Raw genomic sequence first — 8,150 nt, forward strand, 5'->3', positions numbered from 1 at the left:
CATGAGCCCCCGCGCCCGGCGCGGCTTCCGCCGGGCGCCCCGTGCGGCTTCCCTTGTTTTCCTTTTTTGAGATATCCTTATCTGTTTGGGGGATGAGGGTGATAGGGGCTTTATAAAATGAATTTGGAGAGTTATTTCCTTTTCGATCTTTAGAAATACTTTGAATAGAATGGGGCTTAACTCTTACTTAAAAGTTTTTGGGGACCAGCAGTTGGCGTAACGGCTCTGTCGATGGACTTTCATGTAGCTGACCGCTGTTCGAGTCCTGAATCCGGTGGCTTAAACTCATGCCGGGCACATGTTGTGTGTGCCCAAGATTCCAAGAGGAGAATGGAGAAGGTACTGTGGCATGGCCATCCCCCGTGGGGGGTGATTTTTAGCTTTCTGTCTCTCTGTCTTTCTGGCGAGTGCACACTCCGTGTAACAAAAAAAAAAAAAAAAGTTTTTGTAGAATTCGGAAGGGAAGCCATCAGGACCTGGCTTGGCCTTTTCTTTGTTGGGAAGTCTTTTATTACTGATTTAATCTCATTGCTTTGAGTCTATTCAGGCTATCTATGTCCTCTTGATCCAATCTTGGTAGAATATATGTGTCTAGGAATTTGTTAATCTCCAGGTTTTCTTTTCTTTTCCTCCTTCTTTCTATTTCTTTCTTTCCATCTTCCTTTTTCTTTCTTTCTTTCCCCTTATTTTTAAGAGAGATTTTGCTATAGAACTTATGTGCTCACTGGAGAGATAGAGAGAGAGAAAGTGATAAATAACCCCACAGTGGATATGGCCACACTTCAATCCCTTCTCTTCCATTCTCCTCTTAGATTCTTGGGCATACACACGCATGTGCCCAACATGAATTTTAAGTCTCTGGGTCCAGGACTTGAATCGTGGTTGATTATGTGAGAATCCAGTGACATAACCATTATACCATCTGCTGGTCCTGAGGTTTTCTTGTTTGTTGGCATATAGTCACTCATAGTATTCCCTAATGATGTTTTGTATTTCTATTATCACTGTTGTAATGTTGCCTGTTTCATTGTGAATTTAATTTATCTTGTTCCTTTCTCTCTTCTTCTTAATTATTCTAGCTAATGGTGTGTTGATTTTGTTTGTCTTTTCAAAGAACCAGCTTCTGGTTAAACTTATTTTCTGTATAATTTGTTTATTTTCTATTTCATTTATTTCTGCTTGAATCTTTGTTATTTCTTTCCTCTTGGAATTTTTTGGATTTTTTGTTGTTTTTTTAATTGCCTGAGACATGATGTCAGATTGTCTATTTGCCACCTCTCCATCTTTTTCTTATGTGCACTAATTGCTATAAACTTCCCTCTTATAACTGCTTTTGCTGTGTCTCACAGATTATGGAAACTCATTGTTCATTAACATTAGTTTCCATAAATCTTTTGATTTCAGTCTTAATTTCTTAAGTAGTGTGAAGTCATTTAGGAGTAGGTTGTTTAGTTTCCATATGTTTCTGTATTTTCAAGGTTTTTCTCTGAAGTTAATAACAAGTTAATTCCATCATGATTGGAGAAGATGCTGGATATAGTTGCTATGCCTTTGAATCTGTAAAGACTTGTTTTGTGCCTTACCATATTGTCAGTCTTCAAAAAACTTCCATGCTGGGGTGAGAAAAATGTGTATTTTGTGGGGTTTTGGGTGAAAGGTTCTATAATCATTTGTCAAGTCCATTTGATTAATGGAATCATTTAGCTCACATATCTCTCTGTATGCTTTTTATCTAGATGATCTGTCCAAAGCAGATAGTGGGGTGTTAAGATCCCCAACAATTAGTGTGTTGCAGTCAATGCCTCCTTTTAGATCTAACATTCTTTCTTGCACATATTTGAGTTCTCCTGGGTTGGGTTCATAGATACTTGTAGCCTCCTTGTAGATCTAACATTCTTTCCTGCACATATTTGGGTTCTCCTGGGTTGGGTTCATAGATACTTGTAAGCGTTATATCTTCTTCATGAATTAGCCCTTTTACTACTATACAATGTCCTTCTTTGTCTCCTTACAGTTTTTGTCTTAAAGGCTATTTTGTCTGAAATCAGTATTGTGACTCCAACCCTTTTTTGGTTTCTGTTTTCATGGACTAATTTTTTCCAGCCCCTCATTTTTATTCTATACATGTCTTTATCCATGAAGTGTGCTTCTTGTAGGCAACAGATAGAGGGTTTCTGCATTTTTTTTCTAAAGAGAGATTTTTGTCTGCCTGCTAGATTCTATCTTCTCCAAAATCTAATGTGCTTTTAATACTTTTGAGCACATGTGCTCACCAGAGAGACAGAGAGACAGAAGCAGGAAATCACCCCCACCCCCAGGATGATGGCCACGCTGTAATCTCTTCTCCTTTATTCTCCTCTTGGGATTTTGGGCACACATGCACATGCGCCTGACATGAGGTGTTTTTTTTTGTTTGTTTTGTTTTGTTTTTTAAGATGGAAAATTTTTTATTGGTACATTGACATTCACACGCTTTTTCTTTTGTGAATTCTTTGATGTACATTGAAGGCTGACTTATAAATGAAAGATTTTCTATAATCCCTACATTCATAAAGTTTCTCTCCAGTGTGACTTTTCAGATGCTCACTAAACATAGATTTTAAGAGAAAAAAATTCTGTATTCTTCACATTCATAAGGTTTCACTTCTATGGGAGTCCTCTGATGTACAATGAGTCTACCTTCCAGTAGTAAAATGTTGCCTACATTGAGTTTTAAGGCACAGGATCTGGGATTGAATCGTGATCAACTACTTGGGAGTCCAGCGATGTAACCATTATGTCATTTTCTGGTTTTGGTTTCTGCTTTTTTATCCATTCAGACAATCTATGTCTCTTGATTAGCGAATTTCACTCATTAATATTCAGTGTTATTATTGATATTTCTGACTTGTCCTTACCATTATGTTAGTCATTTTCTTGTTTGTTTCTTGTTCTCTTATTTCTGGGTTAAATAAAGTGGAACAATTCAAAGTCAATATAAAGCATCAGTTATATTACTACATACAGACTATCCTTGATTTATGATGATTTGACTTGTGTATATATATATATATATATATTTTTTTTTTTACCTGATCATGGAATAAAAGCAATATGCATTCAACAGAAACCATACTTCAAATTTTAAATTTTAATCTTTTCCTGGACTATTGATATGAAGTATGATATTCTTACAATACTGGGTAGCAGGATAAAACCCTTTTGCTTTTTATTTTCACCACAGTATTTAATAAATTATATGAGACATTCGACACTTTATTATAAAACGGGTTTTGTATTGCATGATTTTGCCCAGTTGCAGGTTAATGTAAGTGTTCTGACCACATTTAAAGGTATGGTAGGCTTAGTAGTTCAGTAAATTAGGTGTATTAAAATCACTTTCAACTTAACAATATTTTCAACTTACCATAGGTTTATCAGGAAGTAACCCTACAATAAGTCAATTACCTCTGTTCTGGCAGCAAACTATCAAAAATTTAAATTAGGGACCAGCAGATGGTATAATGGTTATGTTGCTGGACTCCCACGCCATTGACTATGGTTTAAGTCCCAGACCCTGTGGCTTAAAACTCGCACTGGGTACATGTGCAAGCATGCCCAAAACTCCTAGAGGAGAGTGGAGGAGAAGGGATGGCAGTGTTGCCATCCCCCTGGGGGGTAATTTCTTGCTTCCATTTCTCTGTCTCTCCAGCACACAACTTGTAGAAAAAAAATTCTCTGTTAAAAAATTTTTAATTAAACAAAGAGTATCATTTATAATAGCATTATATATGAACTGTTCAGGGATAAAAGTGACAAAGAAGTACAAGACTTGCTGAGAAAACTATAAAACATTGTTGAAAAAAAATTCAAGACCTGGGACCAGCAGGTAGTGTGGTGGTTAAGGCACTGGACTCCCACATTAATTGACAATGGTTCAAGCCCTGTACCCAGAGACTCGAAACTTACACCAGATGCATGTCCAAAATCTTAAGAGAAGAATGGTGGTGGAGAATGGATTGTGGTATGGCCATGCCCCCCTGGGGGATAATTTCTCATTTTCTCTCTCTCCATCTCTCTCTATCTCTCTGGTGAGTGCCTGTGCCCTATAGCAAAAATCTCTTTCTAAAAAAATTAAAGACCTAAACAAATGGAACTATAAGACTTTCATGAGTTAGAAAACTGTCAATTATCCTCAAATTAATCTATAGATTTAGCACAATCTCATCAAAATCCTAGCAAATGTTTTTGTAGAAATCGACAAGCTGATTCTAAAATGTTTATGGAAGTTCAAAGGACCCAAAGGTTTTAAAATAAGAATAGAAATTGTGGAACTTGTAGTACTTTCCTCAAGGCTTATAAAGTAATCAAAACAGTGTAGTATTGGCAGAAAGACAGAAAAATTGTTCAATTGAAAAAATAAATACATCTAAGCACATATGGACAATTAATTTTATGCAAAGGTGCAAAGGCAATTCAATAGCTGAAGGATAGTCTCTTAAACAAATGATGCCAGAACAATTGACTATACTTATAGGAAATAATGGTCCTAATCCATGGTATGCACCATATACAAAATTAACTTGAAATGGATCACAGCCTGGAATGCAAAAACTGAACTAATGAAATTTTTAGAAGAAAACTTAGGGGAAATCTTCGTAAAAACATATTTAGGCAATAGTTTCTTTGGTATAACACTTAAAGCATAAAATAGCAGTTTTATAAATAAGTTTTTATTAAAATTAATAAATACTTCAACTTTAAAGATACTGATGAGTAAATGGAAAGTCAAGACACAAACTGAGTGAAAATATTTGCCAGTCACATAAAGCATTTGTATGCAGGATACATGAAGAACTCTTACATTGTGGATAAACATGAACAGTCATTTCCATTGCTAGTCATTAGAGAAATTTTCTCTTCCAGAATTTAAGCAGAGATGCAATGACTGGCCACTTTTGTCACCAATAGCTCACAAGAACAGACACTGCTGACAGAGGTGGAGGGTCTGAAACAACCTGAATGTTGAAGGGACAGGATCTCTTGAGCAAGCAAATCAAAATCAGAATACATTTACTATTGTATACAGCATACCTTGTATTATTGTGCATCACTTTATTGTGTATCACAGATAGTGTGCTTTTTTTCACCAACTGGAGGGTATTTTTGGTCAACCCTGCATTAAACAAGTCTATCAGTGCTATTTTTTTTGTCATGTTTTTTTTGCCATAGGGCATAAACCAGAGAGAGACACAGAGAGGAAAGTGAGAAATAACCCACTAAGGGATATCACCGATTTCTCAAGCCATTGAGTCTGGGACTTGAACCATGGTTGGCCATAGGGAGTCCAGTACCCTAACCACCATGCCACTTGCTGGCCCCCTTCAGTGCCATTTTTCCAACAGCATGTGCTTATTTTGTCTCTCTGTGTCACATATTGGCAATTCTCAAACTATTTCATATTTATTGCTATTGTATCTGTTACGGTGATCTGTGATGAGTAATTTTTGTTGTTACCATGGTAGTTGTTTTGAGGTATCACAAATTGGACTCACATAAGACAGAAAACTAAATTGATAAATGTTCTATGTATTTTCACTGCTCTATTGACCGATTATTCCCCCATCTCTCTCCCTCTCCTTGGGCTTTCCTATTCTTTGAGAAACAACAACATTGACATTAAGCCAGGTAATGGCCTCTAAGAGCTCAAGTGAAAGAAGAGTCACACATTCTCACTTTAAATCAAAAGCCTGAGATGATTAGGAGACCATGTCAAAAGCTGAGATTAAGTGAAAGCTAGCTTCCTATGCAAGCAGTTAGCCAAGTTGTGCAAGCAAAGGTAAAAGTTCTTGAAGGAAACTAAAAACGCTACACCAGCAGACATATGAATGATAAGAAAGTGAAACAGCATTATTACCGAAAGGTAGTCTGGATAGAACATCAAGCCAGCCACAACATTTCCTTAATGTTAAAACCTAATCCAGCAGTGCAACAGTGCAACTCTTCAGTTTTATGAAGGCTGGGAGAGGCGAGGAAGCTGCAGGAGAAGTCGGAAGCTAGCAGATCTTAGTTCGTGAGGTTTAAGGAAAGACGCTGTCTCCACAAGAACATGCAAAGTGAAGCAGCAAGTGCTGATGTGGCAGCTGGAGCAAGTTATCCAGAATATCTAGCTAAGATCATTGATAAAGGTGGGCTTCACTAAACAACAGACTTTCAGTTTAGATGAAACAGTCTTATACTGGAAGAAGATGATTTCTAGGAATTTTATAGCTGGAAAGGAGACATCAATGCCAGGCTTTAAAGTTTCAAAGGACAGGCTGATTCTCTTATGAGAGACTAATGCAGAACGGTGACTTTAAATTGAAGCCAATGCTCATTTACCATTCTGAACATCTAAAGCCCCTAAATTATGTCAAATCTTTCCTGCCTTTTCTCTATAAGGGCAACAACAAAGGCTGAGCAATGGTCTACCTATTTATAGCGGTTACTGAATTTTTTAAGTGCACCATTAGGATCTATGGCTCAGGAAAAAAAAATTCCTTTCAAAATGATACTGCACATTGACAATGTACCTGGTCACACAGGTCACTCCATCTCTGATGGGGATGTACAAGGAGATTTATGTTGTTTCCATGCCTGCTAACAGAGCATCCATTCTGTAGCCCACAGCTCGAGAAGTAATTGCTATTTTAAATCTTATTTAAGAAACACATTTCATAAGTCTACAGCTGCCATAAACAGTGATTTCTGTGATGAATCTGAGGAAGCCATCTGATAACCTTCTGGCGGAAAAATCAGGCTTAAAACTCGCACTGGGTACATGTGCAAGCATGCCCAAAACTCCTAGAGGAGAGTGGAGGAGAAGGGATGGCAGTGTTGCCATCCCCCTGGGGGGTAATTTCTTGCTTCCATTTCTCTGTCTCTCCAGCACACAACTTGTAGAAAAAAAATTCTCTGTTAAAAAATTTTTAATTAAACAAAGAGTATCATTTATAATAGCATTATATATGAACTGTTCAGGGATAAAAGTGACAAAGAAGTACAAGACTTGCTGAGAAAACTATAAAACATTGTTGAAAAAAAATTCAAGACCTGGGACCAGCAGGTAGTGTGGTGGTTAAGGCACTGGACTCCCACATTAATTGACAATGGTTCAAGCCCTGTACCCAGAGACTCGAAACTTACACCAGATGCATGTCCAAAATCTTAAGAGAAGAATGGTGGTGGAGAATGGATTGTGGTATGGCCATGCCCCCCTGGGGGATAATTTCTCATTTTCTCTCTCTCCATCTCTCTCTATCTCTCTGGTGAGTGCCTGTGCCCTATAGCAAAAATCTCTTTCTAAAAAAATTAAAGACCTAAACAAATGGAACTATAAGACTTTCATGAGTTAGAAAACTGTCAATTATCCTCAAATTAATCTATAGATTTAGCACAATCTCATCAAAATCCTAGCAAATGTTTTTGTAGAAATCGACAAGCTGATTCTAAAATGTTTATGGAAGTTCAAAGGACCCAAAGGTTTTAAAATAAGAATAGAAATTGTGGAACTTGTAGTACTTTCCTCAAGGCTTATAAAGTAATCAAAACAGTGTAGTATTGGCAGAAAGACAGAAAAATTGTTCAATTGAAAAAATAAATACATCTAAGCACATATGGACAATTAATTTTATGCAAAGGTGCAAAGGCAATTCAATAGCTGAAGGATAGTCTCTTAAACAAATGATGCCAGAACAATTGACTATACTTATAGGAAATAATGGTCCTAATCCATGGTATGCACCATATACAAAATTAACTTGAAATGGATCACAGCCTGGAATGCAAAAACTGAACTAATGAAATTTTTAGAAGAAAACTTAGGGGAAATCTTCGTAAAAACATATTTAGGCAATAGTTTCTTTGGTATAACACTTAAAGCATAAAATAGCAGTTTTATAAATAAGTTTTTATTAAAATTAATAAATACTTCAACTTTAAAGATACTGATGAGTAAATGGAAAGTCAAGACACAAACTGAGTGAAAATATTTGCCAGTCACATAAAGCATTTGTATGCAGGATACATGAAGAACTCTTACATTGTGGATAAACATGCACAGTCAATTCCCTTTCTAGTCATTAGAGAAATTTTCTCTTCCAGAATTTAAGCAGAGATGCAATGACTGGCCA

This window comes from Tupaia chinensis, unplaced genomic scaffold, assembly GCF_000334495.1.
Source record: "Tupaia chinensis unplaced genomic scaffold, TupChi_1.0 Scaffold000639_1, whole genome shotgun sequence".
Classification (NCBI taxonomy): domain Eukaryota; kingdom Metazoa; phylum Chordata; class Mammalia; order Scandentia; family Tupaiidae; genus Tupaia; species Tupaia belangeri.